This window comes from Vombatus ursinus, unplaced genomic scaffold, assembly GCF_900497805.2.
Source record: "Vombatus ursinus unplaced genomic scaffold, bare-nosed wombat genome assembly UNPS02014832.1, whole genome shotgun sequence".
NCBI classification, from domain to species: Eukaryota; Metazoa; Chordata; class Mammalia; order Diprotodontia; family Vombatidae; genus Vombatus; species Vombatus ursinus.
In genome coordinates, this window is record NW_020954610.1 from 51552632 (window position 1) to 51579840 (window position 27209).

The window sequence follows — 27209 nt, forward strand, 5'->3', positions numbered from 1 at the left end:
CAATGTCCCTGTCCCTATGGTTCTCCCAAGGGCTGAATTTCTTCTTGCATTTCTTTTTGTTTGTTTTTTTGTTTTTTGCTGCCTGCTCTTCTCACCCACAATGAAAGTGCAGTAACCACTCATAGACCAATCCCAATACCGATCAGCATGGAAACTTTAACCTGCCCAATTTTTCTTCCCTGGGTTGGCTTATTCCTTCTTAGGCTGCCTAATGGTTCTCCACTCCTGAACACTCACCATATTGGTCCTGGACTTAATACAGATAGTCAGTCAGCTTTAGCCCTACTGCAGCTAAACTGTCTTTGCAGACAGGCTAAATCAGATTGAGGGTGACAGACAGGCCTCGGTGAGTCAGGGGAGTGTCTACCCCAAGTATATGAAGACTTGCCTCAGTGGAATGGGCACATGAGAACAATTTGTTTCAATGGCTACAGAGGTAGAGGAAGCAGGTGCTGTGGAGTGCTTAGAGCTTGGTCAAACATTGAAGACATCAAGGCCGTTGCCAGTCATCTTTACATTTGTTTTGCCACTGTACTTTGAACTTTGTGCAACTCTGCCTCACTTAAATCCAATTCACCCAGGAGTCAAGACATAACCCTTAAAATTATTGGTCCTCTTCAAAAACAAAGGACAAACAACAACAACAAAAACAGCTACAACTGTAGCTAAGAACTCCCAAACTCAAGCAATCTACCAGCTTTAGCCTCCCCGGAAGAAGGGGCTACAGGCTACCACATCTGGCTCCAAATCTAAATTTCAGTCATTGATTCAACAATTAGGGAAGCAGAGAGGCATTGATGGATTTTCTGAGTTGGAATGGTGTTGCGCATGGTGGAGGGAGAGGACCTGGGTTCAGGGCTCTGCCATTTAGTATATTTTTAACTTTGGATAAATCACATAACCTCTTTGGGCCTCTGTTCTCTCATCTGTAAATCAGTGAGTCAGATCAGCTCAGGAATTCTTAACCTGTTTTGTTTCATGGACTCTTAGCAGTCTGGCAAAGCCTTTGGACTCTTGAGAGTAATACTTTTTTTTTTAAACTTTTTTTTAAATTTTTAACATGCATTTTTAAAACTTTGTGTTATGAATTTTCTCCCTCCCTCCTCATTCACTCTCATTGAAAAAGCAAGCATCTCGATACAGGTTATAGATGTGTAGTCATGCAAAACACTTCCATAGTAGTCCTGTTGTGAAAAACTAAGTATATTTCCCTTCATCCTATCCTACCCCCCATTTATTCTATTCTCTTTTTTGACTCTATCCCTCCTCAGAAGTGTTTGCTTCTGATTATCCCCTCCCCCAATCTGCCCTCCCCTCTATCAACCCCCTGCTCTCTTTTGCCCCCTTTCCCCCCTTATTTTCCTGTAGGGTAAGATAGATTTCCATACCCCATTCTGTATGTTATTCCCTCCTTAAGGCAAATCCTATGAGAATAAGATTCACTCATTCCCTCTACCTTCCCCCCATTTCCCCTCCACTGTAAAAGCCTTTTCTTGTCTGTTTCATGTGAGATAATTTACCCCATTCTACTTCTCCCTTTCTCCTTCTCCCAGTATAATCCTCTCTCACCCCTTAATTTTATTTTCCAGTTATCACCCCTTCATCTTCAACTCATCCTGTGCCCTCTATCTATCCATCTATACATAACATATAATTTTTTCCCTCCCACTACCCCAATGCTGACAAAGGACTCATGAGTTACAAATATCGTCTTTCCATGCAGGAATGTAAACAGTTCAACCTTAATAAGTCTCTTATGATTTCTCTTTCCTGTTTACCTCTTCCATGTTTCACTTGAGTCTTGTATTTGAAAGTCAAATTTTATCTTCAGCTCTGGTCTTTTTCTCAGGAATGCTTGAAAGTCCCCTATTTCATTGAATGACCATTTTTTACCCTGAAGGATTATATTCAGTTTTTCTGGGTAGGTGATTCTTGGTTGTAACCCTATCTTCTTTGCCCTCCAGAATATCATATTCCATGCCCTCCAGTCCCTTAATGTAGAAGCTGCTAAATCTTATGTTATCCTGATTGTGTTTCAACAATACTTGAATTGTTTCTTTCTGGCTGCCTGCAATATTTTCTCCTTGACCTGGGAATTCTGGAATTTGGCTACAATATTCCTAGGAGTTTTCTTTTGGGGATCTCTTTCAGGAGGTGATCAGTGGATTCTTTCAATTTCTATTTTGCCCTCTGGTTCTAAAATATCAGGACAGTTTTCTTTGATAATTTCTTGAAAGATGATGTCTAGGCTCTTTTTTTGATCATGGCTTTCAGATAGTTCAATAATTTTTAAATTCTCTCTCTTGGATCTATTTTCCAGGTCAGTTGTTTTTCCAATGAGATATTTCACATTGTTTTCTAATTTTTCATTCTTTTGGATTTGTTTTACAGTGTCTTGATTTCTCATAAAGTCACTAGCTTCCAATTGCTCCATTCTAATTTTTAAGGAAGTATTTTCTTCAGTAAGCTTTTGGACTTCCTTTTCCATTTGACCAGTTTTGCTTTTTAGGGCATTCTTCTCCTCATTGGTTTTTTGGACCTCTTTTGCCATTTGGGTTAGGCTATTTTTAAGGTGTTATTTTCTTCAGTATTTTTTTGGGTCTCCTTTAGCATCACTCTCAGTTTTTCCACTACTTCTATTACTTGCTCCTCAAAATCCTTTTTGAACTCTTCCACGGCCTAGGACCAATTCATATTTTTCTTGGAGGCTTTGGATGTAGGAGCTTTGACTTCGTTGTCTTCTTTTGGTTGTATGTTTTGATCTTCTTTGTCACCAAAGTAAGATAATATAGTCTGACTCTTTTTGTGCTGCTTGCTCATGATCCCGGCCAATTACTTAAGTTAAAAACTCTTTGTTAAGGTAGGGGTCTGTTTCCAGTGTGGAGAATGTACTGTCCCAAGCTTCAGGGGTTTTGTGCAGCTGTTTTCAGAGAAACTTCTGGGGACCTGTAAATTTTCAGTTCTTCCAAGGTGCTATGATCAAGGGCGAGGTGTTTACTCCTTTCCTGTCCTGTGCTCTGCTCTATAAGTGACCACAAGCACTTTTTTCTGTCTTGGAACTGTGAGTAGGATTTCCTCTCCACTGCCACTACAAGCTCCACCACACCAGCGCTCCTTCTTGCCACAGGACTGCCACCCAGAGCTGTGACCCATATTCAAGCACAGAGATCAAAGCAAGAGAATCCTGTACCAGCAGATAGATCCCTGCAATTCCCTTCAGATCAACCACTCGATTCCCCCTCAGTCTGTGGGCCGGAAGCTCAGGAGGCAGCCGCCACCCCGGGGCCAAGCTTGGGGAATGGGGCTGGGACCCCGTGCTTCTCTCTCACCGCAGACACAGACTTTTCCCACTGACCTTTTAAGTTGTCTTTGGCATTTGGGGGTTGAGAAGTCTGGAAACCACCACAGCTGCCTGTGATTCAGTCCTCTGAGGCCTGCTCCAGTTTTGCTGTGGCCTGCACGCCCACCCCGAACTGTGTCCCTATCCTAGCCTGGCGCGATCAACCATCCAGGTTGTCTTGGGTTGGAATTTTGTTTCACTTTGTCTTTTCATGGGTTCTGCTGCTTTAGAATTTGTTTAGAGCCATTTTTTATAGGTATTTGGAGGGATTTGGGGGAGAGCTCAAACAAGTCACTGCTTTTACTCCACCAACTTGGCTCCACCCCCAGTAATACTTCTACATAACCAGAAGGAAATGCTAAATTTCAATTAGAGGTTAGTGAAAATAAAGATGTAATTTTTTTTTCCCATCCAAGTTCACCAACCCTTTGAAATCTATCCATGGACTCAAATTAAAATGTCAGAGATGGTTCTTTAGATTAGTGGTGTCATACTCAAGTAGAAACAGAGGTCACTAATCTGCACATAAGGATTGTTGTGGGTTACACATCAACTTAATTTTAAAATGGAATATTATCTCTATTTAATTATGCTTTTATTTATTTTGTTAAATATTTTCCAATTAGATTTTAATCTTCCTCAGCCACATTCAAGAGCGTTGAAGGTCTTATGTGACCTGAGGGACGCATGTTTGCACCTTTGCTTTAGATGGTGTTTGAGGTCCCTTCTAGTTCTGAGCCTATGATTCTATAACAGTGCTATCATGTACACCTTGCCTCTTCAGGCAGCTTCCTAGTGGGCAGATGTCTGGCAAGTAGGTAGCACAATGGATAGAGCGTTGGACCTGGAGTCAGGAAGACATCTTCCTGAGTTCAAATCTGGCCTCAGACACTTACAAGCTGTGTGACCCTGGGCAAGTCACTTAACCTTGTTTGCCTCAGTTTCCTCATCTGCAAAACGAGTTGGAGAAGGAAATGGCAAACCACTCTAGCATCTCTGCCAAGAAAACCCCAAATGGGGTCACAGAGAGTCAGACATGACTGAAAACAACTGAACAAAAACCTGGATTCCCCAGGCACACTCCTGCCCCTTTCTCATCCTGCGTACCTGTCTTCCTAGATATCCAGTTATCAGATCCTGAGGTTCGGTTAGTTGGAGCTGCATATCTTGGGGTTCCCAATGCTCAGGGATTTCTGTCAGGTGGGTGCTGATTTGGGTGACCCTACTGGACCTGATTTTCATGGAGAAACACAACCCAAAAGACTCATCTCTAACTATTCTCGCCCTCATTCATCCCCTCTTCTGCACTTGTGTGGCACTCAGTCTGCCACACCATAATATACTACCTTTGCTGCTCTTTGGTTCAGTTTCATTCAACAGATTTTAATAAAAAAATTTACATACATTTTGTTGTTTTTACATCATTATTTTTCAGTTACACCAATTTTATCCTTCTTCCCCAAACACACACAACATTGCTACCCCCATCATCATCACCACCACCACCACCTCCATTACCACCACCAACACAACCACTAAATGTAATAAATATTGTCTAATAGAAAGAGAATTGTGTTTGAAGGCAGAAGACCTGTGTGAAAATCCCAGCTCTGCACGAACAGCTTATATGACCTCATGCAAGTCACTTAATCTTTTTGGTCCTCTGTTTCCTCATCTTTAAAAAGAGGGGCTTGGACTAGATGATCCCTAAGCTCCTTTCTCACTCCAGATCTTAATCCATGTGCCCTTCCTTTGCAAAGCAGGAAAATAGTTAAGCAAAACTAACCGACGAGTGACTGCATCTGACAGTGTATGCATTTTTTCGCACTCTTCGTCTACAACCTTTCTGTTACAAGGATGGAGGGGTTTCCATCTCTTCTCTAGGCCAAGACTGTTCATCACAATTACTCAGCATTTGGCTTCATTTTTAGTGTTTTCAAAGACATTTGTTAAGTGCCTACTTTGTGCAATGTATTATGGTCTGTGTGTAAATATATATGTGTGTATGTATATGTGTACACATGTATATACATATATATGTACACACGTAAACATATACATGTATGCACATATACATATATACTGGCTCTGTTCTTAAACAGTTAACTAGAGATGGGAGTTGGGGGAAGGGTAAATAGGGCTTGAAAATTGCTGTGTATAATATAAGGTAGGGAAAGATCCAAAGTGTTCTAAGAAAATTTCAGGAGAGAGAAATCAATCAATCCAAGAAATATTTAATAAACATCTGCTATGTACCAGCTAATACATCACTTTCAACTGTGGAGATGATGTTTCTTATATGTAAAACTTATCTCCCCAACTATATTATAAAATAGGATGTTAAAAATCATCAGACTACCAAGCTTTTTCTAGTATATTACAATGTCAGAGATAAAAATCCAAGGATCTAGAAGTAAAAGGAATCTCAGCGGCACTCTAATACAACTTCCTCATTTTATAGATGAGTAAACTGAGGACCCAGGATTTTGAGCCACTCACCCAAGTTCACACAGGAAATAAACATTAAAGGTCGGAATTAAACCCACCTCCTCTGATTCCACAGCCATGGATCTTTAGAGTGCATTCTATCCCTGCTCTGGTTTGCTTTAGAGCAGAGATTCTTAATTTTGGGTTAAAAGGGGTCATAGCCCCTTTTGGCAGTCTGGTAAAGCCTATGGACCCCTCAGAATAATGTGTAAATGCATAAAATAAAATACATAGGATTACTAAGGAAATTAAGGCCCATCATATCAAAATATGAAAAAAAAAAGTGAATTCACATACCTTGGGATAAGAATCCCTACTCTAGATTCAGGCTCTGAGTGGCTGCCTGGTGGTAAGCCCCAGGATTCTCACTACAATTTCCCAAGCAAATGATGCTGACTATAATCATTATCCAAGCTCTCCAGCATTCTCTGGACTCAGTCATACCAGCCCTTCACTTGCTTGGAAGCAACTCAGATTTTTGGAATTTTAAATATTCCCAAGAGGGGTGGGAAAAGAGTAAAGAGAGAGAGATGAGAGAGGGAAATGTGAGTGAGTGTGTGTGTGTGTATGAGAGAGAGAGAGAGAGAGAGAGTTATTCTCTTCTTTCCCAACATAACACTTCTATGGGGTTTGCCAAAGACTTGCTGTTCCCCAGGCTACAGGATTTTCCCAGGCTTCTCATAGCTGCAAATATTCTTCATTGCTCCAGATGTGGCAGGCACAAGGCCGTTTTGGTGAGGTTCCAGAGAGGAAACATAATATCCCAGAACTGGAAGTGGTCAATTCCTAAGAAGTCATCCAGTTCATCTGCTGGTCTTCGGAACAAAGCAAGGACTGCTCAGTCATAAACCCCTTGAGGGCAGGGTCTGTCTTACACCTCTTTATAGCATCTCTACTACCTAAGAGACTCCTCTGTACATAGTACAGAATGAAAGTCTCAGCTCCCAAGTTCCCTTTGTAGCCCGGGCTTCTACACACAGGAGAGTCACATCCCTTTGGTTCTTCTTCATTCCCTCTTTCTCTCAGAAAGAAGAACATGGCCCCAGGGCAATGGTATTTGGAAGTTTAGAATCAAAGAATGTTGGACATAGTAGGGGCCTTAGAGGTCATGTAGTTTAACCTCTCATTTTATTGAGGGGGAAACCGAGGTCCAGAGACAGGAAGTAGTTCTATGGCAAAATGGTGGACTTGGAGTCTTAGGACTTGTGTTTGAATTCTGGCTCTGCTACTTACTGTCAGTATAGGAAATATATTGTTTCCTGTCACATACTCTGCAGATAAACAAGTCTTGCTGTTCCTAACTCATAATGAGCCCATCTCTTGTCTCTGGCTTTGCATTCTCTACCTCTGAAAGTGCCCACCCTCCTCACCTCCACCTCTTAGAAGCCTTAATTTTCTTTATCACCTCCTACTTGAGGATTTGGGGCTGATTCCCCTCCACCTGGTAATATCTTTCCTATCCCCCAAAAATACAGTGTACATATTTTGTACATATCTGGTATATGTGTCTATACATATGTGTCTGTGTTGTTTCCTCGGATAGAATGGAAAGCCTTTGAGGGCAAGAATGGTTTCATTTTTGTATCGCCAACACATAGCACACAAAGCAGGTACCTGATAAATGCTCATTGATGCACTGAATCCTAAACTCAGCCTGACAAAACATTTTCTCACTGACCCTCATCCTGGTCTCCTTTCTTGTGTGATGATGATATTCGATGCCCACTACTTAACTCCACTAAAGCTGGCATTTCCTCACAGCTCAGAGCTGGTGCCAATCTTGGCCCCATGATCCTCTTTATCAGGTTCTGTGAATATTTAGTCCCTTGTTGGCAAGTCACCACTTGCTCTCAAACTTTTCTAGTGCCAGTAACTGTGAAGGAGGGTGAGGAAAGAAGGGAAGGTCTTGTCGTCTTCTGTGGTAAGCAGGGCCAAGTACATTAGCAGATTTTCTAGATCTTGTGCTCTTGTCACTTTTGAGGAAAGAGAAACTGTTAACCTGGGTGTGCCTAGTGTCTAAGGGATTATTTTAAAGCTGCTAAGTGGTGTTCCCAGAATGATAATTCGAAGGTATATGAATGGGGAACACCCCACATTTGACTCTTGTCTGACCCTTGGCAGTGAGAATCTCTCTAAACTCCTCACCTCTGCCTAGGACACAGAGGATGAACTACCTGGTTTCTTCTGGGGCTCTAGTGATGTGCTGGGGTGTGGATAGGCCAGGAGACTTAATTACCGGGAGATCCTCAGATGACAGCTGCTACAACAATAATAGGGAGTACCCTTAATTACCACTTTCAGTCTTGAAATCAGCTGGCAGTTATTAGCTGGTCGACCGTGGCTTCATAAGGCTGCCAGATGTCAGCCGGAAGGACTAGACTGAATTTGAAAGTTATGCCTTTGGCAACTTCTTTCCTGCTCCGGGGTGGAGCTAAGAGGCATAAGGGGAATCGGGATGTCATCTTTCCTGCCTCGGTGTCCAGGTGGCAAAATACAGGAAAGCGAATCTTAGCTGGCTCTGAGCTCCATTTGACTACCTATAGGCCATCCAAGCCAACTTTCACTGCAATGAAGACTTCATTGATTGGGAAGAAGGTTCCCAGTGCAGAGATTGGACACCCAAACTGAAGGGGAAAATGGGATGATACTTTGCTCCCAACAGAATTGTGGACCCACCTGACCCACAAATTACAGAATTGAGTAGAAGAAGGGTCTAGGTGTCAGAATAGCTAGACTGCTGGACTTGGAGTCAGGAAGACCTGAGTTTGAATTTTGCCCCAGATACTTACTAGCTGTGTGACCTTGGGAGAACTGATTCTGTGTTTCAGTGTCCTCATTTGTAAATAGGGTCAATAACCACACCTACTTCACAGGGTTGTTGTGAGGATCATGTGTACTATATAAATGTTAACTATTCTTATTTCTCCTTCAGAGAGGGGAAGTGGTTACATAGGTGCTAAGCAGCAGAGCCAAGATTTGAACTTTTGATTCTTCGTAATGATAATAATAATAATAATAATAATGATAGCTAGCATTTATACAGCATTTTAAGCTTTGCAAAGCACTTTAAAAATAACAGGGCAGTGGATAGAGTGCCAGGCCTGGAGTGGGGAAGACATCTTTCTGAATTCAAATCTGGCCTCTTGACATTTACTAGCTGTGGGACCCTGGGCAAGTCACTTAATCCTATTTGCCTCAGTTCCTTTTCTGTAAAATGAGCTGGAGAAGGAAATGGAAAATCATTCCAGTGTCTTTGCCAAGAAAACCCCAAATGGGGTCACAAAGAGTTGATATGACTGAACAACAGCAACAACTTACATATATTATCTCATTTATTCATCAAAACAATTCTAGGAAGTAGGTGCTATTACTACCCTCATTTTACAGATGAAGAAACTGATGCAGACAGAGGTTAAGTGACTTGTCCAAGGTCACAGAGCTAATAAGAATCCAAGTGCAGATTTGAACTCCTGCTTTAGCACTCTAGCAATGGGCCTGGGTCTTTATGCTTTTATGAATATAGGTCTTCACTACACCTCCCCCTTCCCATTCTGTAATGTGTTCCCTTTCCTCAGACCTTTTGGAATCCCTGGCTTCCTTCAAAACACAGGGAGGGAAGTTGGGGAGGAAAGTAAGTTAATTCAGGTGCTACCTCCTGTAAGAGATCCTGATCACCCTGTCAATTAATGCTCTCTCCTTCTTGATGATATTGCTTTGTACTGGGACAGAAATGGTGGGGGGGGGGAAGGTAGCTTTTCCATGGGAAGAGAGAATTCCCCAGAAAAAAACCTAAGGGTGTTTGGGAGCCACCTCTAACTAGCTAGTTGTTATAAATCACAAATTGATTATTGAGACTTCAGAGAGTATTAATAATGCAGTGAGTTGGTTATTAAACATTTATCAGCACACCCCTGAGGCTGCCTCTACTAGCAGATCAGTAACTGCTTTGCAGCTTTTAGCCTTAGATATGTGCCTGGAGTACTCGGAAGTTAAGTGACTTGCCCAGGGTCATCCAGCCAAGTGTGTTCAAGGTAAACCTTGAAGTGGGATGTTTCTGACTCAGGCTAACTCTCTATGTACTATGCCATGCCATGCTGCCTCTTGTTATTTTTACTTACTTATCTGCCTACATTTTGTGTCCTTCCTACTTACCCTTTAGTAGAATGTAAGCTTCTTAAGGGTAGAGTCTGTTTAGCATTCTGGTCTTTGTATCCCTCATTGCAGGCATATTGCCGTAGTTGAGTTGTTTCAGTCATGTCTGTCTTTCTGTAACCCCATTTGGGGCTTTCTTGGCAAAGATACTGAAATGGTTTGAACTTTCCTTTTCCAGACCATTTTACAGATGAGCAACTGAGGTAAACAGGGTGAAGTCACTTGCCCAGGGTCACACAGCTAGTGAGGTTTGAATTCACATTCTCCTGGTGTTCTTTCCACCGAGCCACCTGCTTGCCCTATATATGGCAGGCATATAGTAGATACTAAATGTTTGCTTAATTGGATCAATTACAGCATGGAATAAGGCCAGAAAACTTTGTGGGTTTGGGAGGCAAGTACTGGGAGTGGTAACTTTCTGGTTCTGATCAAGCCTGGAAACAGATACTACTCATGCAGCATGTCCAAATTGGTTTGGTAAAAGTTGGTGGGTGGTGATTTAGGAGAGATAATGGATTTCAGCTGGGTCTGGAACTTTGCTGAGTACACTTGGGACAGCTTAGTTCTGTTAATTAGAAGCACAGTGCTAATGAGAGTACAATCATTGATTTAATTCCTACAGATGATTTCAGAGAAAGAGAAGTTGGCTCAGCAGACACCAGCTACATCCCTTACCCTACTGTTGTTCACAAGGATGGCAAAGTGAGGGAGTGTGGATACTCAGGTGTGAAAACAGCTCAAAGGGATGTCCATAATAGGGGACCAGTTGCTGCTTTGAATAATAAAGTATAGCACAGGTTCCCTGTAGCTATCTGTAAATTTCTGTCTCAGGTTGACCATTGAGGTGTTGGAAATTCATTCTTGGAATTTAGATCGCTTGACAAAGTAAATCACATTCAATGTTGACACTGAAAAAAAAAGTCATCCCATCGGCTGTTTTGTTTTTCTCTGTCTTCTCTGTTAGATAAACTGAAATCCTGTGAACATTACTGGGATGTTGGTTTTGGAGAGTTCTGGGTGGGCCCAGACAGGAGGTAATTAGAAGTCGAGAGGTTTAGCCAAACATAGGGTTGTTATCCTCTTGTCTGTCCCTGGAGCTGTTGTCTCCTTCCTTTGCTGTGGCGAGGCTGTAGTGAGGCAGCCTCAGCCAGGGCCCCTGCCAGATGTCCTAACAAAGCCCTCGTTTGTGTTGTCTGGGGTTGTGAAGGGGAGAGGAGGGAGGTTGGGGCTGGGGACAGCTGTGAAGCCGCTCAGAGGGGCCAGGTCTGAAGGATGGCTGGTGATGGTGGCTGAGAAGAGAGACGACCCTCAAAAGTTTTTGGGCTTATTGGCTTCCAACTGAAAAGCAGGAGGCAGACAGAGACATATTGGACTAGGAGCAAGGATCAGGATGGTCTTTTTTGTTTGTTTGTTTTGTTTTGCCTTTATAACCTCTCCTCCAAGCATAGGGTAGAAGGAAGGCAGAGGACAGTGTGGACCCAATAAGGCAGCTGTTTTCTTACTGTCCCTGTAAACCATTTCGTCAATTTCTCTTTTTCTGGGAAGGGATTGATTTTCTTGCCACATGCCTTATTCATTCACAAGGGACCAAGAATATGCTAGAAATAGGTAGATTCCCATTTCAGAGCTCCACTCCCCCCTCCACATTTTCCACTGGTTTCTGAGGGCGGGTCAGTGAGTCAGATCCAGAATTGTTTGTGCATTTCCCCACTCCCACAACTAGTAAAAGAAAGAGGGAATGGGGTTTGGGTTCATTTTTTTTAGGTGTGTGTGTGGGGCGGTGATCCTTCTGTTCCACTTCTTAAATGAAAACGACTCAGGATTGCCCTGCATAGACTCATGTAATCTCCCTTCCACCTTGCCTTCTCCTTTTTTCTCCTTGCTTCATATGCTTATCTGATGTGGATGTAGGAAAGGCAAGAATAGGGATTCCCATCTCAAGCCCCATTGGAGTGAGGGATAGAGGCCAAGAAGAGACTGCCAACAAAATCTAAGGAAGAAGCTTCAGCTGGGCCTTCTTATCAGATAAAAGGAAGCACCAGGAATACTGAAATTGACCATCTTTTGGAACAGAGGTCCTTAACCTGGGGTTTGTGAAATTATTTTAAAATATTTTGATCACTATATTTCAATATAACTGATTTCCTTTGCTATCCTATGCATTAGGATTACAATATTTTTCCTTTGTAATCCTATGCATGGATTGATAGGATGATAAATATTCAAAAAAAGAGTACATGGTCTTGCCTGAACTGCCAAAGGTGTCCGTGACACACAAACAAAGGTTCAAAACCTCTGCTATAGAGGGATTGACAAGGAAAACAGACCTTTAAAACCCTCAAGCATTCCAAAGAATGTTGGAGATGTGCTGTGATTATCAAATGAGAGCTGAAAGGGACCCTGTAGGCCATCTCATCCAACTGTATTTTACAGATGGGGAAAGTGAGGTTCAACATGGTGAAGTGACTTGCCGAAAGTCACAGAGCCAGTATGAAGCAGAAACAGAGGTTAAATCCGAGTCTTCCCAGCTCCAGGGCTAGCACTCAATTCACTATACCTCAGGGATAAGCCACAATACAATCTCTTTTCAATTTTAAGCCCTTTAAGATGGGTTAGCCTGTCTTCATGCACCATCGTGTTTCTTTTTTTTTTCTTTCTTTCTTTTTGAGGGGGCAATTGGGGTTAAGTGACTTGCCCAGGATCACTCAGCTGGTAAGTGTCTGGGACCAGATTTGAATTCAGGTCCTCCTGATTCCAGGGCCAATGCTCTATCTATTTTGCCACCTAGATGCCCCCACCACCATGTCTCACAAAGTATTTTCAAGCATGGAGGTCTAGGTCTATATGCTGCAAAGTTTGGAGTCTGGGGGCCTAAATTTGAATACCAACCCAACTATTGTCTACCCACCGCACCTCGGGCAAATCACGATCTCTCCTGGAGCCTCATTTTTGTCATCTTTAAAATGAAAGGTTTGGACTAAATGATCTATAAAGTCCCTTCTAGCTGTAATTCCTACCGTAGTACTCTTTGATGGTAGAAATAGTGATGTGGTTAATGGATGAGGAAGTAGTAAGCTAGAAAGTTTCAGCATCTGACGAAAGCCATTCCCAGGAAGGTAATTCTCTCCTTGTAGTCGGCACTGTAGGGGCATGTGCTTGGAGATGTGGAGGGAAATCTCTTACCCTTTCTCCTAGCTGCTCCTATTCCTCCCCATCATTCACGCTAGGAAGCCCTCTTGAGGTGAGGTTGGTTCATGTTTGGTTACATTTTGCAGAAGATGAATCACCAGGCTTCTGGTCACTTATTGAACAGTAGAATGGAAGCTTCTTGACTTCTGGGGTTGTTTTTATTTGTTCTTTCTATCTACCATTGGTTTTTTGTTCTTGTTGTTGTTATTTTTTTCTTTGTGCCCTCAGCATGTAGCACAGTGCCCAGCACTTCCTAGGCAGTTGAATCAAATTGAGCAGTTAGGATCACCATCCATTCTTTCTGGTCCTGGTACCCCCACCCCCTAGTCACAATGTCCTTTTGTTGGCTCCAGATAGGAGGGGGTGACTGAGGGGCAAAAGTGTTAGCTTTTGGTATTCTTGACTTTTAAGACACCCTATACCCCAAATTGGCAGAAACTAGGTCTTCCTGGAGTAAGGGAGCTTCCCCTCTTCAACAGGAAACTCCGGGGGCACTGCTGACGCCTGGAAATCTGGGCAGAAGTCCAGATTCCAGACCAGGAGGCTGAGCTGACCTTTCCCCTTCCTGAATAAAAATATAGAAGCCACTGTGGGCCTTGGAGTGCTTGAGACTGTGGGAGTGGCCTGGAGCAGGGGTGGTGGGTAGGAGCAGATTCCATGAGACTCTTCGCCTGCACAGAAGTTGAATTACCAACAGCCGGCACCAGCTTTGCCATTTCTCTCTCTCTGCATCTCCTCCTCTGGATGAATTTCTATTGGCTGGGCCTCCATCTCGGTTTGGGATCCAGGGCCTTCTCGCTTGTTGGAACAAATCTGGTGCTGTGGATTGACTGTGTCTGGCTTGTAGACAACTAAACACTCAAGGTCTGTATTGAAAGGTTCTGGGTCCATTGTTCTCCACTTGTAATCAGCTCCGATATTAACTCCAACCTTAAATTGTAGGAAGAGCTCCAGAGGGTGGGGATAGAAGTTGGCTGAACAGAATGACCAAACTAACAGCATGTGTTTCTCAGGCTGGGAAGCTGTTGTGGCTCTGTAACTCTTGTTTAATTTCAAGCAATATAGGGTGGGGGGGATGAGGGGGAGAGCATAATTGTCTAGCTTCCTTTGGAATATCAGCAGAGATCTGAGAAACCGGAAGGTCATAATGAAACAGGAGTAAGGCCAATGGAGAAGAATTCGTGAAAAAACTTCTCTAGGCCACATGGCTTATTCATTCACGAGGGAGCAGCACCCTGACCTAGGTACCAGGGACCAAGAACAAATTAGAAATAGGTGGGGCCCCCTTCCACAGATCCCCCCCCTCATCTTCCACTGGTTTCCAAGGGTGGGTCAATGAGTCAGCCCCAGAATTGTTTGATTGTTTGTGCATTTCCCCACTCCTACAACTAGGAATGGATTACAGAAAGGGAAAAAAAAATCCATCTTTATATATATAAATACACACACACACACACACACATCTATACATACACATACATAGATACACACATATATACAGAGGGAGATAATATATAGATATAGAATACCAAAAACCAAAACAAAAAGTTGTTCCCAGCACATAATTAGACGAAGCCCTATCAGGGCATTTAAGGGAGCATCTGGGCTATATCAGGTCTCCCTGTTTACTCACATTACCAGAAGACCCGCCTGGCTGGACTCTTCCAGGCAGGCTGTTCCTCGGGCTGGTGAGTTGATAGAGTTCCAAACGTCACTCAGCCACAGACATTCCGTTCAGTTCTCAGGCTTTCCACAGGCCTGCCTACACTTCCCAGCGGCCACTCCCCCCACCCCCAGTCCTCCCTTGTCATTGTCATCTCCTTAGATTCTGATGCTAGGAGAATGCCAGCAACTGCCTGAAGCACATCCGTTCACTTCCTCTCCCGAGCCCTGGTCAGCCTCTCCCTGGGGACTTCAGTTTACTCATCTGTAAAATGAATGGGTCCTATTGGACTAATTCTTAGCTCCAACTTTCTCTGTAGTTCTATAAATGTTATGTGAAATTTGGGGCTGGAAGCTAGGGGAGTCAAGATGGAATTGCAATCTGATGAAGCATTATTCCATTTTTTAATAACATAATGAAAACAAAGAGTTGTTTTGTCTTCTAGTTTCTGGATGTCATTTTGAAGTGTGATAAAATGGAAATAATTCATATTTGTGGTTTCCAGAGGCAATGTATCATCATAGTAGATGGAAAGATGATCTTGGAGCCAAGGAGACCTGGGTTCAAGTCTCACCTCTCACATATACTTTCTTTTCTTTTCTTTTCAATTTTAAGTATTTTATTTTTTCCAATTACATGTAAAGATAGTGTTCAACATTTACTTTCATAAGATTTTGAGTTGCAAATTTTTTCTCTCTGCTTCCCCATCCCACTCCCTAAGATGGCAAGCAATCTGATATAGGCTGTACATGTACAATCATATTAAACATATTTCCACATTAGGCATATTATTAAAGAAGAATCAGAACAAAAGGGAAAAAAACCACGAGAAAGAAAAAAAAGTAGTATGCTTTGATCTACATTCAGACTCCATAGTTCTTTCTCTGGATGTGGATGGTATTTTCCATCATGAGTCTTTTGGAATTGTCTTAGGTCATTGTATTGTTGAGAAGAGCTATATCAAAGTTAGTCTTTGCACAATGTAGTTGTTACTATGTACAATATTCTCCTGGTTCTGCTCACTTCACTCAGCATCAATTCATGTAAATCTTTCCAGGTTTTTCTGAAATCTGCCTGCTCATCTCACATATACTTTCTGTGGGACCTTGGATACTTAACTTCTCCATACTATAGGCAGCTCTCTGAGACTATTGATAGGTTATAGAAAAGCCACTAGGCTGCATTGGTAAAAGGAGTTTCCTCATTGAGGAGTTTCCTATATCAGTGAATTCACTAGTCCAGTCCCTATTCCTACATTTTACTCAGAAGTATGTGGTGACAATGTTATCATCATTTTATTGCTTAAGAAAATAAGAATATTTCAATGGCTTCCTATTGCCTAAAGCAATGGTCACCAGATTTTTTTTTAACCTGTCAGTAAGAAATGTATATATATATGTGTGTATATATATATGATGCAATATATATGTATATATACATATTCATATATATCTGTGTGTATATGCATATAGTATGTGCATAAATATATGTATGTGTACATATATGTAAATGTATATATGTATATTTACATGTATGTGCATATATATGTATATGTGTGTTTATATTCCAGTAGATATTCTCCAGTATGCCCAATGGGAACATTATATATAATAAGTGGAAAGGGGTAGGAGGAGTTTTCCAGTGATAATAATAATCTAGTACTTATATTTTTGCCTCAGTTCTTCATCTGGAGAAGGAAATGGCAAACCATTCTCGTATCTTTACCAAGAAAACCCCAATGAGGTTACAGAGAATTGGACATGACTGCAAAGATAACAACAATAGCATTTGTATAGTGCCTACAATTGTCAGGCACTGTGCTAAACACTTTACAAATATTATTTCATTTTATCCTCACAACAGCCCTGGGAGATAGGTGCTATTATTATTCCAATTTTATAGTTGAGGAAACTGAGACAAATGGAGGTTAAATGACTTGCCCAGGGTTCCAAAGCTATTAAGTGTCTAAGATAAAATCTGAACTCGTCTTCCTGACTCAAGACCCTGTACTCTATCCACCATGACACCTAGCTACCAGTGCTACTTTAGCAGCTACCATAGTGAATGCCCTAAGAGGTCAAAAACTATCTCAGAAAGAACTTGGGGGTGGGATATAATGGAGGTTGTAGGGCTGTAATGGGTGGAGGGTAATTGTGATTGTGTTGGAGACAAGCAACGTGATTGGTTATCATAGAGGAGGGTGAGATGCTATCCATCTTCCCACCCTCTGACTGGTTGATTATACACCTTTTGGAGTGAAATCAAAGAACCTCTCCAGGAGGCCCCAGTCCTTACTTTGGAGATCAGTGGCCTATAGTATAAAATAGAAACTTCTTGATCTGGTGTTTAATGCCCACCACAAACTGGCTCATATCTATTTTAGCCTTATTGAAAACTATATATTCTTTTACAGATTCTGCAACCTAGCCAGATTAAATGATTATTTCAAAGATGCTCAATTTCCTACCTCTGTGCATTAACCCAAGCTGTGTCCTATGCCTGGAATGCCTTTCCTCCTCATTTCCACTCTCTTCCCAAGTTAAGTACCCAGGGTCCTACAGAAAGTATATGTGAGATGAGCAGGCAGATTTCAGAAAAATCTGGAAAGATTTATATGAACTGATGCTGAGTGGGGAGTGGTGATAGCTCAGGTGCTACCCCCTTCATGAATCCTTCTCTGATCCCTACCCCACCCTTCCCACATTGTTATTGCTCTCTCCCTCTACAATTTTCTTTGTGCTGTATTTGGATGCGTATTGTAAACCCTCAGTAAAATATAAGCTCCTTGAGGGCAGGAAATGTTCCAATTTTGTTGTTATCCCAGGACCCCTAGCATAGTGTTTTAATTATAGTGTAATATGTGCTTATGAGACGTATATTGTATTAAAGCAATTTGTCCAAGGTGGCACAACTAATAAATAAGTATTGGAACTGGGACTTGCACCTATATGTCCTGATTTGTGTTCAGGCTACTCTGCCATACAATTGTCTGCTCTTGGCCCACTACCTTCCTTTCCCTCAGTCATGAAGAACACTGTTTCCAAAATTAAAACCATTTTCGAAAGTCAGGCAATGAAAAAAGCATTAGGACTCCGGCAACAGATAACAAACAGTGTTGGAAGCAATAGTGAACATTTGCATAACACTTTACAGTTTATATAGTATACATTTATCTCATTGGATCCTCACAAAATCCCTTTTTTGTGAGGCGAAGCAAAAAAGGTGTTATACCTATTCTGCATATGAAGATGACTTCCAAAAGGCAATACAGTTAGTAAGTGATGAGGTCAGGACTAACTGGAACCTACATCTTCTGACTTCTGGATGTTTATTCTATGTGGCCTTGCAGGACATCTCAATTTATATATAAATTATATATATATGTATATATAAAATATATAGAATACATGTTATATATTATATATAATTATATATAATATAAATATATAAATTATATATAAACAAGGAAAAATTTAGATCTTCATCAGGCTCTATTTTAATCAAGTCATACCCCAGCTTCATCACCGTGGTGATGTCTGTGAGCCAGCATGGGTTCATCATGAAGAAATCATGCCAGCTTAATTTCCTTTTTCAGCAGGTAAATAGAACAAAAGATCAGTGGAATGCTTCAGACCCACTTTATATGGATTTTGGCAGAGTATTTGAGCAATGGAGGGACATAGGCATAAAATAGTTTATCAATTGGAGTGAAAAAAAAGAATTGACAAAAAATAAATTAAAATTAAAAACAAATCAAAAAGAAAGAATGAACAAGGTATGGAAGAAGGTGTTATTTTTGTCTCTTACCACACTCACCACTTGTGTTCAGTTAGTTCAATTTCACCTTACCATCATCTCTCATACCTGCCCTCTCCTTTCTATTGCTACTGCCACCTTTCTAATTGCAGTCTTTATTGATTCGTCCCTGGACTATTATAAAAGCCTCTCTGATGGTTTTTCTTGCTTCTCCAACTGGTAAATTGTTTTATGCTCATGTCCCTTCTTTGCCTAAAAATCTTCTTGCCTACTGAGCAAAATTCAGATGTCATTGCCTTTTCAGACCCCCCCGCCCTTTTTTCTTTGTTATTACTACCATTCATGAATTCTACCCTCCAACCATACAGGACCACTCACTTTTTCCAAGTTGGCCCGATACTTTCCCACTTCCATACTGTTGATCACACTGTCCCCTGGCTTCTGATACTTCACTTCCCTCTACATACCCTTCAATCCAGTGACACCAGTCTCCTCATTATCCCTCCTACACAACACTATCTCCTGACTCTTGAGTATTTTCATTGGTTATCCCCATACCTAGAAGTCTCTCCCTCCTTGTCTCTGTCTCCTGGCTTCTCTGGCTTCTTTCACATCTTAACTAACGTCCCACCTTCTACAAGAAGCCTTTTCTGGTCCTCTTAAATTTTAATGCCTTCCCCCCTGAGATTAGCTCCAATTTATACTGTATGTATCAGTTTATAATATGGTTGTTATAATAACAGCCACATTGTGTGATGACTAATATTGATAAACTTGACTCTTCCTGGCAATACAAGGATCTAAGACATCTCCAGAGGCCTTGTGATGGAAAATGCTATGCACATCCAAAGAAAGAACTATGGAAGTTGAATTGCATTTTTTTTCTCTTCTGTTGAATTTTGTTTCCTCTTTCTGATGGTTCCTCCTATTGGTTTTAATTTTTACTTACAACATCACCAATGTGAAAATATGTTTAACATGAATGTAAATATATAGCCTATATCAGATTGTGCACCGTCTTGGGGAGGGTGGTGGGGAGGAAGGAGGAGAAAAATTTTAAACTCAAAAGCATATGGAAGTGATTATTGATAAATCAAAATAAATTAATAAAAAAAATAATACAGTTGTTATTATATTGTTTCTCCCTTTTCTGCATCCTCATCAGACTGAGGTATTTGAGAGCAGAAACTGTCCTTTGCCTTTCTTTGTATCCCCAGGAGGTAGTACAGTGCCTGGCACATAGTAGGCACATAATAAATATCTTCCATCCCTAAGTCTGTTAAATTCATGCTCACAAATTAAAGCCAATTCAAATGGCACCTCCTTCTTGATGACTTCCCTGATCCTTCTATCTAGAATGATTATCTTCCTTAGATCTTGCATAGCACTGTGTTTCACAAGTCTCTAATACACTCATTGTGTAATAGTCAATATTTATAGCTATGTCACTGACTAAACTAGAAGCTTCATGAGGGTAGGGACTTAAATTTAATTTTTGTATCATTTTCAACTCAACACAGGGTTCTGTCCACATAGTAGGCACTTAAATGTTTCTTCAATGAATGAATAAAAATAAGATGATAGTAGAGTTAGCTGGATTTAGAACTGGTTAAAACCCTAGACCCTGGGGGCAGCTAGGTAGTACAGTGGATGGAGCACTGGCCCTGGAGGCACGAATTGACACTTGCTAGCTGTGTGACCCTGAGCAAGTCACTTAACCCCATTGCCTAATCAAAACAAAATAAAACAAAACAAAACAAAACAAAAAAAAACCTAGACTCAAAGATCAATGATTAATGTATTACTGTCAAAGTGGAAGAAAGTCTCCAGTAGAATGCTACAGGGGCTCATCCTCAGCATCCTTCTGTTGTACGTTTTCATCATTGACTTGGATGAGTACATGTGGGAAGCAGCATAGTGTAGTGGGTTAAGGGTTAGATTTTTAGTCAGGAAAACTGTGGTTTGAATCTCCCCTCAGACATTTGTGAGCTGGGTGACTCTGGGTACGTCACTCAGCCTCTCTGGGCCTAGATAAGGAAGCTGAACTTGATGACCTGGCCTGTAACGTCCCTTTCAGCTCCAATTTTATGATCCTATGATCCATGACTCTACAAATGGCTTGAATGCTGAATTTGTAGGTGGCATGAAACCAGAAGGAAGAGCTAACGTAGTAAATGACAGAATTAATATCTGTGACAACCTTGACAAGCTACAAGGATGGACTGAATTTAGTAAGATGAAATTTAATAGAGATCTATATAAAGTCCTAAACTTAGGTTAAAAAACAAAACTGCCCAAGAATAGAATGGAGGAGGTGTGGCTGGACAACACTTCATGTGAAGAAAAAAACAACTTGAATGTTGTAGTGGACTGCAAACTCACAATGAGTCAACAGAATGATGTGGAGGCCAAAAAAGAAGTTATTAGCATCTTAGACTGCAATAACAGAAGTATGGTGTTGAGAAGGATCAAGGTCAAAATCCTGTTGTACCTTTTCCTGGTCAAACTACTTTTTTTTTTTGGTTAGGCGGTTGGGGTTAAGTGACTTGCCCAGGGTCCCACAACTAGTAAGTGTCAAGTGTTTGGTCTGAGGCCGGATTTGAACCCAGGTCCTCCTTACTTCAGCGCTGGTGTTTTGTCCACTGCGCCACCTAGCTGCCCCCAAACTACTTCTTAATATTGGCTTCAGGTCAGGCTGCCACTTTTTAGGAAGGAAGTTAATAACCAAGAATACAACCAATCAGAAGAAGACATCTAGGAAGGTGACAGTGCACAAAACCATGGCATACAAGGATTGGTTAAAGGAACTGGGCACGTTTAACATGGAGAAGAGGAAACTTGGGGGATATACAATAGCTGCCTTAAAGCAGTGATGTCAAACTCAAATTGAAACAGATCTTATAGGAAACATATTGATTTAGAAAGCCACGTATTGACATTATCTAGGTTATATTGTATTTTTGTTTATTTTGTTAAATATTTCTTGATTATTTTAATTAGGTTCAATCACCTTGCCATCACTTTCCATCTCATATAACAAAGAAGTACAGCTAAGCAAAAAATTCACCATATTGGCCATGTCTAACGACCTATGTGTTGGTCTGCCTCTGTAAGCTACCACCTCTTTTCCAAGAGGTGAAAGGGATGCCTCGCCATTAGCTTTGTGAAGTCATGCTTGATCCATATGTCAACTCCGCAAATGTTTAACAGAATCATTATTGTTAGACCTGGAAAAGACCTTGGAGGACAAGTCCAGGACTCCCTAACCCTAACTATACTTAGTCTAATGAAATACCTAAATTCTCTACAAACAATTAAGGATAGAGGATTTCATTAATATAGGGGAGTCTTGGAAACTTCCTCTACCAGTACAGGTTGGCACTTTCTCTATAACTTGTGGTCTTGGAGAATTTTCTAGAACATTGAGAAAACTGACAATACCCAGGGTCACGCAGCCAATGTGTGTCCAAAGTAGAACTTGAAACCCAGGTCTTCCTGACTCCAAAGCCAGCCTTCTATGTCATACTGACTTTCACCTATGACCAAAATGAGAGAATATATGTAAAGTGCTTTGCAAGCTTTAAAGCATGACATAAATGTTAGCTATTCTTCTTCTTATCATCATCACTGTCATCATCATTCTTCCATAGACTTAGTCTCAGAACAGAGGAGGCTCAGAAGCCAAGAAGACAGATATAGGATTGGGAGAGCAGGATGCAGGGAGGCAGAAAGATATAAGGAGGAATAACTTTTCTAAGCACAGGGTTCAAGAAGAAAAGACCATTGGTGGCAAAAATTTTTCAGATCAATACAAATTTTCACAAATATGTGATTGGGAAACGCTGATCTAGTCTGATCTCTTCACTATCAGTAAGTAAACTGAGGCCTAGAGAGCTGAGATAATTTTCCCAGTACCCCCTAGCTGGCTTAAAGATTAGTTATATTACCTCTAATTTTCCTCTTCTTCAGGTTTCTCCATTTCTTGCAACTATCCCTTATATGACAGTCTTGAATTGCACAGTGCTCTACTTTGTCAGGATCCTTCTTGAAGTGTGGCACCTAGCACTTGACATAATGCTTCAGATTTGGCCAGATGAGCAGCCTAGCTTCTAAACTTCCAGTAAAGTAGCCCAAGATTGTATTGGAATTGGGCAGGGTTGGAGGAGGGTAGTAGCCATAGTACACTTGTTATTGAGGTCCAGACAAAATCATAAATTTCGAGCTGGAAAGGACCTTTGAGGTTATTTAGAACAATTCCCACATTTTCAGATGAAGAAACTGAGGTCTTGAGAGTCCCATAGGCAGGAAATGCCAAGAACAGATTTTGAACTCAGGATCTTTGACTATAAATCTAAGTGGAGTTTTTTCATTACACAGCTTGCAATCCTCATTTTCATTAAGATTTACAACTGAACAAAATCTAAGAAAGCATCTGGTCTAATCTTTTCCTTTTCCAGATGAAGAAACTGGGGTGAAATGATTTGCCCAAGGTCACACATGTAGTAAGACAGAGCAGAATTCAAACTCAGATCTTCTGACTCCAAATTGTGTGTTCTTTTTAAAGTTTTTTTTTCTCCTAAATTTCCTAGGACATTTTCAAATGAAATTCTGTCTACCCCCAGGAAAAGGGTCTGAAACACCAAAATATTTATAGCATTCCTTTTCCTGGCAGCAAAAAAACAAAACAAAAAAACAACAAAAATGAAGCAGATGCTCATCAATGGAGGAATGGTCAAACAAATTGAGGTATATTACAGTGTTAGAAGAAATGATGAATTTAGAAAAGCAGAGGAAGATGTGTATGAACTGGTGCAATCAATCAGTCAACAAGCACTGATTAAGCACCTGCTACGTGTCAGGCAGTATACTTAATACTGAGGATACAAAGACAAAGCTCCAAACACTCCCTGCCCTTGTGAAGCTTATATTATAATGAGAGAAATCATATAAGCATAAACTAGTGGATATAAGATACATATAGAATAGATGGAATGTAGTCCTATAGTCAGGAAGAGCTGAGTTCAAATTTGACATCAGACACTTACTAGCTTTATAACTCTGGGCAGGTCATTGAACCTTTGTTTGCCTTAGAGACAGCTAGGTGGCTCTGTGGGTAGAGTGCTGGCCTGGAGTCAGGAAGACCTGAGTTAAAATCTGGCCTCAAAAACTTATTAGCTGTGTTTAACCTCTGTTTGCCTTAAGTAGAAGAAGAGAAGGAAATGACAAACCACTTCAGTATCTTTGCCAAGAAAACCCCAAGGACAGCATTGGTGTGAGAAGGTCCACAGGGTCACAAAGGGTGGGACATGACTGAAGAATAACACTGACAGCCTTATAGGAGAAAATACTAGCCGCTGGGGCCCCAGCAAAAGCTTCCTGCAGAAGAAAGCACTCTAACCAAGTCTTACAGGAAGCCAGGGAAGAAGAGAGAGAGAGCATTTCAGATATAGAAGACAGCTAAGTGCAAAGCTGTGGAGAAGGGAGTCGAGCATCATGCATAAGGAACAGCAAGTAGGGGAAGGGAATAAGCATTTATATAGTGCCTAGTATGTGTCAGGCACTGTACTAAGTGCTTTTATAATTATTTCATTTGATCCTCATAACAATCTTGTGCGGCAGGTGCCATTATCCCCACTTTACGGTTGAGGAAACTATGACTGAGAGAGGTTAAAATGCCCAGGGTCATGTAGCTAGTGTCCTACGCCAGATTTGAACTCAGGTCTTCCTGACTACAGCCTCATCACCCTATCCCCTGTGCCACCAGCTGTCTTGGTATGGCAAGTATGACTAGACTGTGGAGTGTATGAATTGGACTAATGTGTAAGAAGACTGGAAAGATGCAACATGATGTGAGCAGAACCAGAAAAAAAAAATATATATATATATATAATGTAATGACTACTACAATGGCAATAGAAAGACTATAAAAAAAGATGACACTGAATGCTGTGTAATTAAAATGACCAAGGCTGGTCCTGGAGAAGGGTTGAGTAAATGGTCTCACTGTTGCAAGGTGGAGAGCTAAGGGTAAAGAATATTTCTTGTACTGTCAGCTATGGTTGATTAGTTATGTTGTTGTTCAGTTGTTTTAGTCATGCCCAACTGTTCATGACCCTATTTAGGATTTTCTTGGCAAAGAAGTTGGAGTGGTTTGTCATTTCCTTCTCCAGCTCATTTTACAGCTGAGGACCTGAGGCAAACAGGGTTTGCCCAGGGTCACATAGTAAGTATCTGGCCTTCCTAACTCTCTCTTTCCTAACTATAAAGAAAGCTGAGTGCCCCAAAACCAATACTTTTGAATTATGGTGCTGGAGAAGACTTTTGAGATTCTCTTGGACAGCACGGAGATCAAATCAGTCAAATACTTAAAGAAATTAATTCAGACTATTCAAGTCCCTTAACTTCTCAATGCTCTAGGCAACTCTCTAAGACTATGAGTTGAAAAGAAGGTGCCAACCTGCCTTGGTAGAGGGAGTTTCTGTGAGTCCCTATAAGGATGAAATTGTAGGTTCAGTCCCTCTCCTCTAGACTGGATCCACTGTTCTATCTCCTTGAGATCTTTTTTTGGATCCTCATCCTTTCATCCACTGTATTAGCTCTCCCTAGTAGCTTCATGCCTTCCAAAAATCTAACAAGCACACCTTCCCTGTCATCATCCAAGTCACTGATAAAAACATGTTAAATAGAACAGAACTAAAGACAACTCTCCAGAATGCTACTGGAGAGCCCCTGGAGGAATTGACTTTCATTCATTAATCAAAACTAATTAAATCTTAATCCTCTTCGCTAGATGGCATCCTGAACATTGTTCTACATTTCCCCCCTCTGTGGCTGACTTGTTCTCTTGCTGAGGCTGCACATGGAAGGTGGCAGTAATTGAGTGTGTTTGGGTACAACGGAAGGCAATACGCTCCAGTGATGTCGTTTTGCTGAGGAAACCATTTGATCCTCACCAAAAGTAGTTCTATGAGTCACAGAATGGCAACTCACCAGATCAATTGGGGTCTTCTGGAGCTAAACCTAGAAAAGTCATCTGGTCCAGTGCCCTGCATTCAGAATGGCAAATGTCTGAAGCAAATGGAACCAATCCATGCATGTAGGGCTGTATATAATTATTTAGAACTTCTTGGGGGGACCTTGAAACAAGTTTGATTTGAATAGATATATTACATGTTGGGATTAAAGGTTATTATATTATCTTTATTCCTAATATATATTCCTAATACTACATTAGCTATACCTAATATTGAGACCAAGGAGGAAGTACACTGGCTCTGGGAGGAGAGAAAAGAATAAGCATCTACATAGCACCTAAGGTGTGCTAGGTATTAAGCACTTTATAAATATTATCTCATTTGATTCTTTCAACAACCTTGAGAGATGGAGCTATTATTATCCTCATTTTATAATTGAGGCAAAGAGAGGTTAAGTGACTTGTCCAGGGTCACACAGCTAGTGAGTGTCTGAGGCTGGATTTGAACTCAGGTTTTCCTAATTATAGCCCTTGTGAGCTATCTGCTTTACCACCTAGAGATGCCTGTTCTCTAGAATCAGAGAACCTGAGTTCAAATCCTGCCACTGATGCTTTTTGGCTTGGGCAAATCACCTGACCTCCCTGGGCCTGTTTCTTTATGTGCAAAATGAAGAGTCAGGACTAGGTTATCTCTGAGGTTCCTTCCAGCTCTAGGTCTAAGGTCTTATTATCTTTTTTTGGGAGGGTGTGAGGCAATTGGGGTTAAGTGACTTGCCCAGGGTCACACAGCTAGTAAGTGTCGAATGTTTAGTCTGAGACTGGATTTGAACTCAGGTCCTCCTGACTCCAGGACTGGTGCTCTATCCACTGGCCATCTAGCTGCCCCCAGGTCCTCTGATCTTTGGAGAGGCTGTGTGGTATGGTAGAAAGTATGCTGGGCTCTCTAATAAGTCACTTGGGCAAAATTTTCTCCTCTGGACCTCAGTTTTCTGATCTGTCAAATGAGCTGGAGAAGGAAATAGCAAACCACTCTAGTATCTCTGCCAAGAAAACCCTAAATGGGGTCACAAAGAGTCAGGCTCAACTGAAACGACTGAACAGCAATAACAGTAATGTATCATGTTATAATATGGTTTGTTATTGTAGTGTACAAGGGGAAAACAATGCATATACGAATATGTAGATACTAAATAAATACATACAAAATATACTTTTTGGAGAAAGAGCACCAGCTGCTGGGGAAGGGGACAAAGATAACTCTTGAGCAAAATTTTGAAGGAAACTAGGGGTTCTAAGAGGGGGACATGAGAAGGGACGGCATTCGAGGAATGGAGAATAACCTTGGTAAAGGCATAGGGATGAGAGATGGATTTTGTGTGAGAAGCAAGAAGAAGACAATTTGTTAGATTGATGAGTGTATGAAGGGGATTAGTATATAATAAGGTTGCGGCTTGAAACCAGATTCTGAAGGTCTTTAAATATCAAATAGAGGAGTTGATATTAGATCCTGGAGATGACAGGGAGCCAATCCAAACTTTGACTCCTCTGCTTCTTCTGGTGATGAGCCTCTCAGAACTGACCCTTAGGTAGCTGGCACGCAGTCACTGGGCTGGCACTCAAAGCTTCAGCTTGCTAGGAGGACCTTGTGA

At 41.2% G+C, this 27209-nt stretch overlaps 1 protein-coding gene across 2 annotated transcripts in view; it reads left to right on the forward strand.

Moving 5' to 3' along the window:
• The window catches only part of EMP2 (epithelial membrane protein 2), a 63159-nt gene that overhangs the window by 17009 nt on the left and 18941 nt on the right, over positions 1 to 27209 (forward strand). The window contains exon 1 of one of the 2 annotated variants that reach the window (XM_027839302.1): positions 13855 to 14032. The exons of the other annotated variant lie outside the window; for it this stretch is intronic. The gene's annotated coding sequence lies outside the window, so the exon portion shown is untranslated. Of the gene's footprint in view, positions 1 to 13854; positions 14033 to 27209 lie in introns of those variants that run through there. 2 annotated transcript variants of the gene reach the window in all.